Here is a 16,230-nt window from a genome sequence, read left to right as displayed (position 1 = left end):
ACGGGCAGGGCAGGGGAAGGATGCACATCTGGATGGGAGGGCTCGGGCCCAGGGCTTGCGGGAGGAGGCATGCGCCCAGGGCAGGGGAAGGATGCACATCTGGATGGGAGGGCTCAGGCCAGGGCTTGGAGGAGGATGCGCATCTGGACGGGGGACATATGCCTAGGGAGGAGCATACACATCTGGACAGGGGACCTCCGTGCCCATGTTGTAGGAAGATGCCCTATAGCGACATGGTGTCATTTTTGGGTTACACTCCTGCGTGGCAGCCTGCAGCCAGCTGGGGAGAGATGTGACCGACAAACAGTTTCTCTGGTCTAGGCCCAGACAAAGCCTGTGGGCATTCAGTGAACAGCAACAAAATGCATACGACTGAAAGGGAAGTGGAGAGAGATCCCCTCCCATGATACAATTTGTAGTGATGAAATTCAGTTAAAAGCAGGTATTTGGGATAAAGAGTTGAAGGATCCACTTGTGGACAAATACCAAGTGGGGCTGGCGATCATTAAAGATCCCATGGTGCTACTGGCAAAAATAAAAGTGCTGACTCAGCTGTCTTGACCAAAATCCAGCTCAGATAGCTGCCTTTTGCCTATTTAAGTTCCTCCTGCGATTTCAACTGTGTTGTTCTTTACTTCCTGTCCTAAACAGCTGCGCTTTGTGAAACAGCTGCCCCGTTCCATCCGGGAGCAGGAGGGGCTGCACTTCAGTGGTTGATGATGTGAGCCTCTGCTATGGGATCTGGTGGGGTGAAAGATGCTCCAGGGAAATGTGGGACCTTATGAAGGAACAGAACAACGATAGCAGCCTTTGCTTTGCCAGCCTGTGAGCCATGGTGAAGAAGTCACAAATAGTGTCTAAAGATAAATGATCTCACAGCCAAGCGGGTTACAGGGAGCTGCAGTTTAGCTGCACGGCAGACTCGCATGCAAAACACCCACTCTAAGCTTTTTTCCCCTCTCTCACTACAGCATGAAGCATCACCTGGAAATGATAATCTGGCAGATCAGAAATCTGTTTCTTGTCTCATCTCAAGGAGGAGTTACTCTGCAGTTTGTTGTGGGTACATAAGCATATCTTCCTCCTTGTGAAGGAGGGAAGGCAGCACATCCTGTAAGTCAGGACTCCTAGGTTCCATTCCCAGCTCTCCCATTGACCGGCTGCTGGACCTTCCATACCTCCATCCCCTCGCTGTGCTTCACGTTTCGCCATCTGAGAAGTGGGTCTAAGACAGTGGTTCTCAACCAGAGGTCTGGGGCCAGCTAGGGGGCCTTGTGCAGGGGACAGGGGGGCCTCCAAGCAGGGCCAGCGTTAGACTCGCTGGGGCCCAGGGCAGGAAGCTGAAGCCCACCGCATGGGGCTGAAGACTGGGCCCTGAGCCCTGTCACCTGGGGTTGAAACTGAAGCCTGAGCAATGTAGCTTCAAGGAGGCCCCTGTTGCGTGAGATCCCAGGCAATTGCCCTGCTTGCTACCCCCTACTGCTGGCCCTGGCTTTTCTATGCAGAAAACCAGTTATTGTGGCACAGGTGGGCTGTGGAGTTTTTTGTAGCATGTTGTGTGGGGGGGGAGGGGCTCAGAACGAAAAAGGTTGAGAATCTTTGGGCTAAGATTCCGTATTTACCTGCTTCATAAGGGGGCTGGGAGGATGTGTGGGAAGTGCACTGGAAGTGCAAAGACCTATGGGGAGTACCCGCCTGGGAGTCAGGATACCTGAGTCCTATGAAGTAGAAATAGGGGGAATTTCTCTGCTTTTCCTCTACGCATGAATCATGCGGTAGGATAACTGTAAAACCTTAAACGAAGTAGGGCCCCCGAAACCATGTGGGATGCATGGCAGGATGTCAGAGCGTTCCATATGCAGAGGGGCTAGAGAGAGAGAGACCTTAGAGCTTAATTCCCATAGTGCTGAGCATTTAGCTCCCACCTACTTCACTAGGAATTTACAGCACTCAGCACCTTGCAGGATTAGACTTGTAAGAAATAAACATTAGCCACCATCTGGTAGAAATATTCTAGACTGGAGTAGTGTCTTGGAAACAGCATAGCAATAAAATACGGCTTTTCAAGGATACCCCCTGGAGGGTGCTGCACATTAATGGAACCTTGGAGAACCCAGAAAGAAGGAGCCAGTCTGCAGGGTGAACAGGAGGGGGGAGAACAGTGACTGTGGCAACATTACTGTGCAGAATCTTCCCCCTCCTGGTCTGGGTTGCAAATAATTTATACAACTTGCCTGCCTACTGGCATTTTCCTTTCAATTCTTTACCCGCTGCCCTGTACATTTAGGTGCATATGCTCACACCTTGGGGGGCTAAAGGTGGATCAAACTTTAGGCAGCTCCTGTTTTAAAATGTTGGCCTAAGCGGCTTGCTCCAGGTCAAGACACTGAGTCAGAGGAAGGCTCTAGGAAGAGAAAGTTTTGACTTGCAGTCCCAGAACCCTTTGAGGAAACCATCAGAGGTTGTTTAGGCTTCAAAGGGTGAGATTCAGGAAGGAAGCTTGAAAAGTCATCTGGTAATTAAGGAACAAACCATGATAATAAGTAGCTCACTTTTCCATCACACCTCCTCCTCCCGACACAGGCCTGTACCTGTTTTACTGGAAATGCAAGGCCATAATGTACCTTATCGGAACTTTTTTAGTTGTTGTTGTTTTTTAGCAGCTCCACCCGACTTTCTTTTTTTAAAAAATGAATCATTTGATTATTCTTATACAAGAGGAAGTGAATGCGGCTGAAGTGGTGATGGTGTGAGATAGGACTTCTTGCTAAGGAGTCAGCCAGGAAGAGATACTTAGGGGCCTTTATATTTCCCCTTTGGCCTGTGCAAACCCAGTGTGGACACATCCAACAACCCCGGCCAGCATCCTCTGCAGGGCTGAAGGCAGGACCTCTGGAGTTAAAAGCATAAACCTCAGCTGCTTAAGCTGAAGAAGCAAGTATGTCCATGTAAAATGCACTCACAAGCATTAGGAGCCGGAAGAGATTTCTTAGTTCATTTCCCAATGACCCTCCCCCCTGTGCAGGATTGTTCCCAGCAGTGCATTCTCCAGGGGGCTGTCCCGTTTAGTTTTAAATGCCTCCAAAAGATGCCTAGGTTCCATGGCAAGTTAGAGCAGGGAGAAGAGAATGGAGGGGGAGACAAGGGGCTGGGTGCAGCCAAAGTCTTAGTCTGATTAAACTGGCAAGGTTGGGAACTGCTGCTGCCTGCTCCATCTCACCATGCCACAGGCCACCAGAAGGTGCAAGTAGACCCACATCTGCAGTGCACAGTGTCACTGTGGGACCATATCTTCACAGAGGGACCAGCTAGTCATATGTTCTTCTCTATAACAGGGCCATATCCTCCCTCCTGCATGCAGCCTCAGTAACTGGGTATGCTCAGAGGATGAACAGGCCAATCCTCTCCCCCAAAAGGGAGGGGAGAGAGAGCCATGTCCATTCTGTGCTGTTGTGGCCACTCTGCACCTGCAAGGGGAATGGCTTCCTCTGCATGCCAGGGTACAGGACTTCATCAAGTGCACCCACGCCCCTTATGCAGATTCTTTCCACACTACTCGCTGGGCCGGTGAGGCCAGCGTCAGGGGCAGGATTTGGCCCATGGGTTTCTTCCTAAACCCCTTATATGACACCTCAAAGGTCCCGATTTTCTCTAGCTTGATTTGTCATGTGGAAGTGTTTCTTTTCTTGTGCCCGCTGTTGCTTTTGATCAGCAGCTCCTTGCAGGTGTCCCAAAGGAGGCTGGCAAACAGCCGAGCTTCTGATACTCTTCTTCTAAGAAGCTCACATCCTGCTTCCTTTTTCGTTTATCTTGATACAACCAGCATCATGACGACATCTCGCGGGTACAGTGCATGGCACCTTTCCTTCACAAGGGTCTCAAAGCTTTTGTGTAACGGGTTTAGTCATTGCTGAAATTCAGCCATCTCTGGAGTGGAGCACTGCATCAGCGCTAAACGACAGCTGAGGATAGGAGGTGAAAAACTGTCTCCAGCTGAAGCCGCAGAGGGATTTTAAGAAAGCCAAATATATTACCCAGATTGGAGTTTGGCCACTGGGCATGTTCACGCCCTGACTCTTGCAAAAGGAGCCAGGGAATATTTGGCAACTACAAATGGACAAGACCTTAGCGTTGCGTCAAAGATGGTACCACTGACTGAACAGCGCCTATCTCCACAGAGAGAGGCTGCAAATAGTAAAAGGTCAGGTGTTTCATTTTTCTGCATCATTGCTTATACTTTCCAAATGCAGTGGAGTTAACTGCAGCGAGAAGTTCCCTTTAATAGTTCAGATTGAATGGCTGGGACCGTTTGTTTTTTCCAGTGTCTTGCGGCACATTGCTGCTGTGTTTTGTGTGTGCCGGGCAGCCTTTGCTTGACATCTGCCTGTACAATCTCATGTTTCCCATTCAAACCCACGCCTTTCCTTTTCAAATAATGACTAATTATTACCTTTTTCCCTAGCAGCAATGGATCGAAACGTCTGATCTCCTTATAACACACAGCCCCGTCAGCAAAGGGGGTGTTTTCTGCATAACTTGTCCATGAGTTACCAAAGCACAGAGAGTATGCACTAGAACAGACTACCAAAGAAGACTGTGGAATCCCCATCTCTGGAGGCTTTTAAGAACAAGTTGGACAGACACATGTCAGGGATGGTCCAGGAGGCTGGACTTTTCAGGGTACCTTCCAGCCCTTCATTTCTATGGTTCTATGTCTGAAAACATATTGTAATGAACTGGCTAGCCCCAGTGCTCCCTAAGGAATAGACTCAGAATTGCTCCTTTCTAGGCAATGGGTCTTATATTGTTGACCCCTATAGATATTTTCCCCCGTCTCATGAGAATGGGTATATGGTGGGGCTAAGCAGACAGCATTGCTTGGAGCAGGGGATCTGATTTCTATTACTGCTGACATATTCCCTCTGTAGCTGTGATCTGCAGCATGGTGACAGCCTTGATGCTCCTACTTGCCCATGGCTTGCTCTCAAGTTGATCCCTCCAAAAATGTCCACCTGGGATTTTACCAACCTTTTCAGAAATGGTCAGTTTGGGGCTAAGCACACATCAGAGATAGTTCAGCCCAAAAGAATTATTCTGGACTTTGTAGTTTGTCTAGACCAGTCTGAAATGCCCCGAGCGACAGTTAGTTACCACTTCCTTAAGGAGACGAGGCCACAGTCAAACAGATCTCGCTGCCAGGTTGGTTCTTGCCTGCTTGATCACTGCACCCCATTGTGCTAGGTCAGTGGTTCTCAGCCAGGGGTACGTGTACCCCTGGGGGTACACAGAGGTCTTCCAGAGGGCACATCAACTTATCTAGATATTTGCCCAGTTTTACAACAGGCTCCATAAAAAGCACTGGCCAAGTTGGTACAAAGTAAAATTTCATACAGATAATGACTTGTTTACATGGCTTTATATAACATACACTGAAATGTGTGGACAATATCTATATTCCAATTGATTTATTTTGTTATATAGGGTAAAAAGGAGACAGTCAGCCATTTTCATCACTAGTGTGCTGTAACACTCTTATATTTTTATGTCTGAGTTTGTAAGCAAGTAGTTTCTAAGTGATGTGAAACTCGGGGGTCCGTGAGACAAATCAGACCCCTGAAAGGGGTACAGTCATCTGGAAAGGTCAAGACCCACTGGGCTGGATGCTGTACAGATGCATAACAACACAGTAGCTATCCCAAGGGACCTGGTCCCCACCACGGAGCAATCACACCATTGCTGAGAAGCAGGGCTAGGTTTCTGAGCACACGCCAGGCCCCTGTGACACAGTTTCGGGAAGCACCACGATGAAACCCACTGGGCCTGCCTTCCTAGGGCTCTGTTGTCACAGCTAGGCCACCTTCCCTCATACATAGAGACCACACACTATGCATCTGAAACCCTTTCAATCACCGCAAACCGAAGAGAGGAAGCAGCCTGCCCTGAGCTTGCACTCATCAGAACCTCAGGAACATTCACTTTGCAGGAGGGATTGGACAGTTATAACCTCAGTAAAGCTAGAGGAAGGAGCTCGTTAGTGCCCAATCCTACAACCCTGCTCACACAAGTGGGCCTTACAGGAGTGGTCTAATTAATTGCCTAATTAAAGCTTCCAGAGTAGGGCCCTTATTCTGGAACCTATGACAGGTGCAGCTAAAGGATGCCCAGCATTTGTGAATAAACTTGGATGTTAGGAGATGGTGGGGAGGTCTGTCAAGCTAGATTTGAGGCCCTGCGGTCCTGCCCTGCAGAGACATTAAAGATCCCAGTGTAATTTTTCTGTGCTGGAAGCTTGCCTTGCTCTCCTGTCCCTTGTCCCACTGTGCACTGTGTTCCGACCGAGCGCCCAGCTGCTGCTCTCTCTTCCAGAGGTGGCTGCATTTCAGTGGTCAAGTGATCCCAGAAGCCAAATCCTGATCGTTTTACCCACACAAGCAGCCCCACTGACATCAACGGAGAGAGAGAAGTCTCTGATGGTATTCCCATGAGTTAGGGGAGAAGGAACAGGCCTGCAGAGTTCTGCAGCGCCTTGGGGTCCTGCAGGCCGGAGAAAGGTTGAAAAGGGCTTCCAGCAGGAAGGCTGTTTTGGGGGTTAACGCTGGATGAGTACTAAGGAGGGCAGTGGCTCTGCCACAGATGCCCTTTGTGACCTTGGGTACTTCACTTAAGGTGTGGCTACAAGAGCTCAGAGTGAGTCTATCAGCCCAAGTAGACAGATTCGTGCTAGAATGTTAAAAATGGCCGAGTGAACGTTGCAGCTTGGGAGGGGACTTGGGCTAGTCACCCAAGCTCAGACCCTGAGGATCCCGGGGCTAGCCCAAGCTGCAGTGCAAGCTGCCACGTCCACACTGTTATTTCTGCTGCTCTAGCTTGAGGCCTCTCGTGCGCATCTGTTGCATCAGGTAGGGAGGGTCGCTCTCAGCTGCAGCCTGGACATACCCAGCGTGTCTTGGGGATGGGCCTCTGTTACCCGTCTGTCAAACTGAGCTAATAATCTCTCCTTTGTCTGGCTTGTCCATGTAGACTGCAAGCTCTCTGGGGAAAGGATTGTCTCTAATGTGCAGCCCTCTGGCCCGTCAGAGCTCAGTCTTGGTTGTTGGCTCTAGGTGCAATTGCAGTACAAATGATAACTAATTAGTACTGTTGCTGTCCTGCAGATTCATTGCTGGGTGAAGACAAAAAGCAGTTTCATTCATTAACACTCCCCTGATTTTTGTCATACAAAATCTCTTTGTGTATTTGGTGTTTACTCCTTTAAAATATAAAAATGCCCCCTGGCTCCTGCTGCTTCTTACTCTCAACTGTGCTCTGAGCAGCCTGGCTCTCTTTCCCTGCAGGGTCTGCTGTGCTTGATGCAAATCAGCGGCACAAACCCTCCTAATTTCTGAGAAATATTTGAAAAGCATCAAGCATTCTGTGCCTTTATTTGCAAACACTATTAACCATTTCCTGTTCCTGCCCCAGTCAGCCACTGCTGCTGCCATCTGATCAAATGTGCATTCAGTGGCTCAATGTAAACGGAAAAAAAGATTTTCAGAGGGCTGCAGATTTCTATCTCTGAAACTTACAATCCCTAAGTCCTCCTGTGCACTCCAGGGAACTAAATGGAATGTAGAAGTGGCTGTAATCATTGGGGCTACTCTGTACCCCAAGGACCCAGGGTACTGTGTCTTGGAGACAAGCCTTGTTGGGTCCTAATAACCACTCAGGTTTATCGATGGGCTGGCAGGAAAGGGTGCAGGTACCATAGGTACAGAGTCTTAAAGAGTTACAGAGTTAAAGAGCTCCCCCATGAGTGCTGGGTGATGTCCAGCAATCAGCCTAGTCCACAGGCGGCTCTGTGCGCCACTGCGAGGGCTTCTCTCCAGCTCCCTGATGCCACGTGGCTCCTTCTCCCAAAGAGAGCCCAGCCACCTCCTGGTTCAGGACCTTTTCCTTTCCCTGGCCAGGGGAAGGGGAAGCACAGTGGAGAAAGGGCTGAGGAGAGTTGTGATTCCCTGCTTTGCAGATCCACCACATGGGCCTGCAAATTCCAGCTGTGACCGAGAACGTCTGGGGTGTGACGAAGGCTGTATTTTTGTTGGTCTCCCAAGAGTCCTTGATTTTGATGTTCCTTAAAAATATATCCGTGACATTTTTAGCCACTCTGGGCCTGATGTCAAGCCCGTGGAAATGACGGCAGAGGGACACGCTCACAATAAGGGGACTGTAAGCTTTGCATACAGGCAGTGGGGTGCAACAGTCCACGCTGAACAATTTCACAGAGAGCCTAGGGCCTTCTCCAGCTTCCAGTGGCATCAGCCGGAGTCTTCCCCTGGGACTTCCACGAGGAGGGATCGGGTGCCCTGAAGACCTGGCATGTTTAACACTTTCCTTGCTGGAGAGGACTGAAGAACGCCAGGCACTCACTCTCCTAATGACAGCTAGGGCTCTGTGGTATGGTCACAAGGGGTAGGTGGGATCCCCAGATTAGTACAGAAATACGACATCCTCATTAGAATGATTACAGAATCATAGTATTGTCACTGTAGCTAGTTATCTATTTGTATGTTTGAACTGGTTGAGATTGTTCACAGGTTTTGTTGCTGAAAAATGGCCTTTTTTGCACCAAACCAAAAAAAAAAGTTCATTTTCTGTCTTTTTTGATGAAAATTGAAACTTTTTTCTTCATTTTTTGCCTCCCCCCTTTCTCTTCCTTTTTTGCTCCCCCCTCTTTTTCCATTTTTTACCGTCTTTCAGAGTCCAAGTGAAAACAAGGAGAGAAATCATGGGAAGAGGAGCAGGCGGTGGGAATAGGGGGTGGAGAGAAGAACTGATCACTTAAAATGTTCTGTACTGAAAAATTGTTAAAAAAAACTATGGAAATGTTGGGAAAGTTCTTTTTGAAAACTTCAAACTAAACTTTGCAAAACCTTTGCTCTGATTTTTTGACCAGCTCTATTCTTTCTTTCCTTTCTATGCTTTATACTGTGCCCACCCTTGTAATCTCTTTCTGCCTTACTGTTATCATATGATTCCAGCAAAAAAAATGCCATGGTTGTGGCTTAGGAAGAACTTTCTGGTTAGCCAATTTGTAGTTATCTAAATGTAGCAAAAATCATATTTTTCACCCATTTTTGGTTGCTGCTATTTCAGAATGGAAGAGCTGGTAAGGCAAATTCTGATCTCAGAGGCGCTGGTGTAAAACCTGGAATGAGTCCTTTGAGCTGATTGTTTTAAGCTGGTGATTCATGGTGCAGTGGTGATGGACAGAAGGACTCAAATCACCTTTTAAAAATACATATTAAAAGTGTAAAACAACAATCATGCCTGTCCAGACATTTGGTCATGCAGAGAGAGCTTACCTAATAAGGAAAGTTTGCCAGGAGTTCAGCAGAGTTTGAGCAGTTTCTGTTATGTACTGAATACATGTGACATTACCAAAAATGTCAGGTATTTCTGAAAGGGAAAATAATTACATCTGGGTGATAGTTATCAAAGCACTTCTAGAATAATACCTGGCTATTTGTGCTCTATTTGCAAAGCTAGCAGTTACCGCACTAGTCATGTAGGCGTTTGTTTATAGCTCACGTGGATCGATTAAATACAGCTCCTTCTGGGTACCGCTGCAAAGCTGCTAGATTCAAACATGGAGCTGCATTATGGCAAGGTGCAGCCAATACTCATGCACGCAGGCCGCTTGTCATCTGCTCCAAAACCCTTCTGGATGTGGGGTCTGGATGCTGCACAGGGTATTGGACATGGCCAGGCTGTCCTAGGCAGTGTGTGGTGCCGTCCTTTTCCCATTGGGGTTTGCAAGAGAGGGAGACACGGGCTGATTACATTGCACTTCGGGCCCCTCCCCTGTAAAGCGGGGACAAGAATACTTGCCTGTCTCCTGGTGGCGACGGCCGAACGGTTACATTTCAAAATGCCTCTGAAGCGTGTTGGGTGGGTGCTAGAGAAGGGGAAAAGGGTGTAAGAAGCCTATGGCCATGAAGGATCTTCATGGTGGCCCCTGTGCTGGACTCTCCGGCCACTGAGCATTTCATGGAAATGGTGAGGATAGAACCCAGACCTTCTTTTTCCAAAAGCGCAGGCCACTGCCCCCTGAGCAGGAGAGTCTCTTTCGCCACTATAAGGCCTTTGATACACAGCTGAGCTGTTCTGATTCCATCTAGTAGAGTGGAGCGATAGCTCGTGGTCTGACCCCAAGCCCACTGAAGTCTTTCCATTGATGACAGTGAGCTTGGGATAGGCCCGGAGTCACCAGCCAGTTTACTGTATGATATTATTGCTAACGGAAACATGTTTTGTAGCAAAGGCGCTTTTTATTCTCTTGCAAACATGCCCACCACTTGCTCAGCCCCCTCGCCCCTTGTCCGCCCTCTCAGCCCCTTGGGCATGCCTGCTGCTGTTCCAGCCCACCGAGCGCCATCTTATTTGTTAAAACTAAGCAGGGAAAAATGTTCTTCCAATAAGGTTCCAGTTTTCGACCAGAAGACCCAGTTGAAAAGGGACCCTGGCGGCTCTGGTCAGCATCGGGCCATTAAAAGTCCGGTCGGTGGTGCTGCAGGGCTAAGGCAGGCTAGTCCCTACCTGTCCTGGCACTGCGCTGCGCCCCGGAAGTGACCAGCTTCCTTTTGTGATGAAAAAGGAAACATTTTACGCTGGGAAAAAGAGTTGATATGTGTCTGGATTTGCCCTGGACAATCTGCTTATCTTTTCTATTCAAATGATTTCCTACACAGCTCAGCATAGAAATTATGTATTTTCTCTGTAAAAATGCTATAATTTTGGCTGCAGATAAGTATGACGCTGTGATGAAGAAAGGCACTGGCCATTCAATTTATTGCTCGTTATAGACAAGTTGTACATACTAGGTCACATCAGCTGCATTTCTAAACAAACAGCAACCTGCTAAACAAACCATACAGATTCTTCTGTATAAGTAATTGTTGCCCTGGCATCTAGGGCCACAGGAAATAAAATCGAAACACAGGTAATGGCCCAGAGCATGAATTTTGCCTGAGTGAAATGGAATCCTCATGTCAAAATTTCTGAGTTCTGGTCTAAATTTAGAAGCTGTTAAGTTTTGAGTGAATACAGCAGTTTCCCCACCCCAGCTAAAAAACAATTCTTTGCTCCTTATTTTTAGAACCTGTGCTGGAAAGTTTGAGCAATCGTGCCATGGTTTGAATCAGACTCAGATTCTTTCAATGCATAGTTATAATGTCCGCACGCTGCAGTATATAGAGATGAGCCCTATCTGAGATACAATGTAACGATTTGTACTTCTGGAGCATCTTGCATCTACAGATACCCACGCACTAATTAACCCTCACCACCTCCACTGGATGCAGGAGGTTATTACCTCCATTTTACAGGTGGTGAAACTGAGGCACAGAGAGATCACTCACAAGTCTGTGGAAGAGTCAGGAATAGAACCAGGTCTCCTAACTCCCAGTCCTGGGTTTTGACCATGAGACTGTCTTGCCTCTGATATTTAATTACTAGAACTGGTTGAATTATTTGTTGTGAATAAGTTGTTGGACACAGTTAGCCCTGTTTGATTGCCAAATATTCACCAACAAGTCCTGATTATGCAAATGTCTTTGTTATCCATATGTGTCCATTACCTTGTTTGGTCCAACAATACCTGCACTATGGAATGTTTGTGAACTTCAACTGGTTCCTTATTCGTGCTGGGTGATTGGTCCCTTACATCACATGGTATTGCTTCTAGGTTCTGGATTGGATGATGCAAACTTTTAAACAGGAAACAAACAAATAGTGAACAGCACACACTCCTGTTCACATGCAGGTGTGGGTGTCTGTTAGGGTTGCCAACCTTCTACTCACACAAAACTGAACACCTTTGCTCCCCCTGCTCCGCCCCTTCTCTGAGGCCCCGCCCCCACTCACACCGTCCCCCTCTCTCTGTGGCTTTCTTTTCCTACCCTCACTCACATGCTAATTGTCACTGGGCTGGCTCATGGGGTCGGGGTGTGGGAGGGAGTGAGGGCTCCAGTTGGGGGTGCGGGCTCCAGGATGGAGCCAGAAATGAGGAGTTCAGGGTGTGGGAGTGGCTCCGGGCTGAAGCAGTGGGTTGGGGTATAAGAGGGGGTACAGGCTCTAGGCTGGAGGTGCAGGTTCTGGGATGGGGCCAGAAATGAGGGGTTCAGAGTGCAGGAGAGGGCTCTGGGTGTGAGGTGGTATGAGGTACTATCTGGGGTGCTGACTCTGGGGTGGGCCTGAGGATGAGGGGTTCGGGGTGTAGGAGGATGCTCCAGGCTGGGACCAAGGGGTTTGGACGGTGAGAGGGGGATCAGAGCTAGAGAAGGGGTGTGGGAGCAGGCAGGGGTTGCAGGCTCCGGTGGCACTTACTTCAAGCAGCTCCTGGAAGCAGCAGCATGTCCCCTCTCTGGCTCCTACACAGAGGCATGGCCAAGCAGCTCTGCACGCTGCCCCGTCTGCAGGCGCCGCCCCCATAGCTCCCATTGGCCATGGTTTCTAGGAAGTTCCCCAGGAGAGCCCTGCTCCAGCCAACCTGCTTCTTGGAGCGCTCCCCTGCAACAGAGCTCGTTCAGCCTTTATAGGAATGACCTGAACCCTCCCTCTACCAGGCCCAAACACTTGTTCTTAAAGGGGCCTGTAGAGAGGTTAGCCGGGGGCTTGTTCCTCTCCAGGGTGGCAGGGAACCACACCGCCTCACTACGCACTGTTGATGTCTTGGTGGAATTAGTCTGGCCGCGGGAGTCCCCCTCAGCAGCCCATATGGAAGCAGAAATAAGCACAGTAAGCCCAGGCCCTAGGTCAGCGCGGGCGATAATGAGGCAGGCGCGCAGGCCCTCAGGCAGGGGCAGAGAAGTAGCAATACAAATGGTAGCAATAAGCCCCCCAAAGGGCCTGAGAGAGGGGGAGACTGTCACCTGTGAGTGCGGTGGTGGGGGGGACGCAGGGCCTCCCACTCCTCTGCATCCCAATCCAGGGCCCTAGCAGCGGTAGACGACCTGCTGCTCCGTCAGTGGGGATCCTGGCCGCAACACACCGACATGGGCTCTGGCAGTGCTGCAGTCAGACTAGGGTCGACTGCCCCCGGACTACTTCCTTCCTCCCCCTCTTGTAGTACCTGGGTCAGGGTGGTGTCCTCCAGGGGGTCCAGCACTTGGGGTTCCTTGGGGTAGCTGGTGACAGGCAGGCCCAGCAACTTCTTCTGGTAGCTGGTACGGGACAGGCCCAGCAACTCCTTCTGGTAGCTGGTACGGGACAGGCCCGGCAACTCCTCCGGGTAGCTGGTACGGGACAGGCCCAGCACCTCCTCCTGGTAGCTGGTATGTGACAGGCCCGGCAACTCCTCCGGGTAGCTGGTACGGGACAGGCCCGGCAACTCCTCCGGGTAGTCTGTACGGGCACAGGCCGGCACCTCCTCCTGGTAGCTGGTACGGGACAGGCCCGAAACTCCTCTGGATAGCTGGTACGGGACAGGCCTGGGAACTCCTCCGGTAGGTGGTATGGGACAGGCCCGGCAACTCTCCGGGTAGCTGGTACGGGACAGGCCCGGGAACTCTCCGGGTAGGTGGTACGGGACAGGCCCGGCAACTCCTCCTGGTAGCTGGTACGGGACAGGCCCGACAACTCCTCCGGATAGCTGGTACGGGACAGGCCTGGGAACTCCTCCAGGTAGCTGGTACGGGACACGGCCCGGGAACTCCTCCGGGTGCTGGTACGGCAGGCTCGGCAGCTCCTCTGGGTAGCTCGTATGGACAGCTCGACACTCCTTGGTAGCTGGTATGGGACAGGCTGGCAACTCCTCTGGTAGCTGGTATGGACAGGCCGGAACTCCTCGGTAGCTGGCACGGGACAGGCTGGCAACTCCTCCAGGTAGCTGGCACGGGGCAGGTCGGAAACTCTTCCAGGTAGCTGGCACGGGACAGGCTGGGCAACTCCTGGGTAGCTGGCAAAGAGGCAGACACGGCAACTCCTCCTGGTAGCGGGCGCAGGCAGGTCGGGCCAGTAGTTGGGTCACCATGGGGGTTCCCAGTCGCAGGCTGGCAAGAGGCTCTGGCTCCCTGGCGGCTGTCTCTAAAGTGAGTTCTGAGGCCAAGCCTTTATACTTCTGGGCACTGCCTGACCCTCTGAGGGGAGAGTTCAGAGCTCTAACTCCGCCCATTCCGGTGTCCGGAAGGTCTCGTCCCTCTGCTGGGCGGTGGGAAACCACACTGCCTCACTACAGAGCCCTACTCAGAACAGGGCTGGGGCCTTAAAAGGGAAGATCACCATTACACCAACCCTTGAATGCAGCACTCTGGGTGGAATGTGGCAGTCATATTGCACCAGCATCCCTCCAGGACTGATTTTAGGATGGGAGAGTGAAGAAGGGTTTTTTTGAGGTTGCCCATCATCATGAAATCTGGGCCTGCAAGAATGAGTCAAAGAGTTTGCATGGGAGGCTGTCATAAACAGATAAAGGGTTAATGTCTCTTTACCTGTAAAGGGTTAACAAGCTCAGTGAACCTGGCTGAACCTGACCAAAGGACCAGTCGGGGGACAAGATACTTTCAAATCTTGGTGAGGGAAGTCTTTGTTTGTGTGTTTGTGTTGTTCTTTGTTCTCTCTTGGAGCTAAGAGGGGCCAGACGTGCAACCAGGTTTCTCCAATCTTTCTGAAACAGTTCTCATGCTTTCAAAATAGTAAGTACTAGCTAGAAGGCGGATTAGTCTTTTGTTTGTTTTCTTTATTTGCAAATGTGTATTTTGCTGGAAGGATATTTTACCTCTGTTTGCTGTAACTTGTAACTTAGGCTAGGGGGGAGGGGGTCCCTCTAGTCTATGTACAGCTGAAGACCCTGTAAACATTTTACATCTTGATTTTACAGAGATAATTTTTACTTTTTCTTTCTTTAATTAAAAGCTTTCTTTTTTAAGATCCTGACTGATTTTTTCCTTGTATAAGACCCAAGGGGATTGGGTCTAAACTCACCAGGGATTGGTGGGGGGAAAGGAGGTGGGGGGAAGGTTAATTCCTCTCTGTTTTAGGATCCAAGGAGTTTGGATCATGTATCTCTCAGGGTAACCCAGGGAGGGGAAGTCTTGGAGGGGGAAAAGGAGGGGGAATGGTTTATTTCCCTTTGTTTTAAGACCCAAGGGGTTTGGGTCTTGGGTCCCCCAGGGAAGATTTTGGGGCGATAGGGAGTGTACCAGACACTCGAATTTCTGGTTGGTGGCAGCGCTATCAGATCTAAGCTAGGAATTAAGCTTAGAAGGGTACATGCAGGTCCCCACTTTCTGGACGCTAAAGTTCAAAGTGGGAATAATACCTTGACAGAGGCCCAGTGGTGTGGATTGGATTGGCCCAGGCAGACTTGGGGGCCCTGGCAGAGCCTAGGTGTTCCACACGCCCCCTGCAGTGACAGCTGCTGCAGCTCCAGTCCTGCATAGCTGGCTGGACTCAGCTCCCACTCTGGGCGTTGTGACCTGATGCACAGGACTGTAGTTCCACTCAGGTTTGGCCCATCCACTCCTCTATCATGATGACTGGGGGGTGGGAGCGTGGGGAGGGGAGGGCAGTCGACAAAATTCTCTGTTACTCAAACACTCTAGGGGCACCCACCTTTACCCTTCTGTTGCCTCAGGGGGTAACCTTACAAGCTGCGGGTTTGCGAGGTCTTTTACCAGTGAAAGAGCCTTACACAGTAGTGTCCTTCTTAACCTCTATTTATTACCAAAACAACAGAATACATATACTAAACATACAGTGCTCACCACTCCCAGTCTCAATAAGACAGATGAACTTTTCGTGATGGCCAGTCAGGATCAGATCACGTAGGGGATTCCAGTCCCTGCAGGGTGTCATTAGCAGAACATTGAGGTCTGACAGTTCTGGGCTATGTCCTGGAGTTGGGTCCCAAGAACTTCTTTTTGGATCCCAGTTTATATAGCGAAACCTGAGCCTTGCTTAGCTGTACCGTAACCAATCATTTTACTAAAATATTACTAATCAATCCCAACATTGTAACAAAATTCTCCAACCAATGATACCCCACCACCTTAATTCACTTACACCTAGCAAAATTAATTATGTAATAGACAGAAACAATCGAAGAACCAGAGACCATACAGATAAACACTGGAGAAGTGGGGACCATAATGACAAAACAATAAAGAAATGAGGATTTCACAACCATAACCACTGATAAGTGATTTCTGCCAGACAGGATGCTGTCAAACTAAGTTTTCTTTAACTATCTTCAGA

The sequence above is a fragment of the Chelonoidis abingdonii genome, chromosome 8 (genome assembly GCF_003597395.2).
Source record: "Chelonoidis abingdonii isolate Lonesome George chromosome 8, CheloAbing_2.0, whole genome shotgun sequence".
NCBI classification, from domain to species: Eukaryota; Metazoa; Chordata; order Testudines; family Testudinidae; genus Chelonoidis; species Chelonoidis abingdonii.
The sequence above is the reverse complement of the archived record's forward strand: the minus strand, read 5'-3'. Positions refer to the sequence as shown.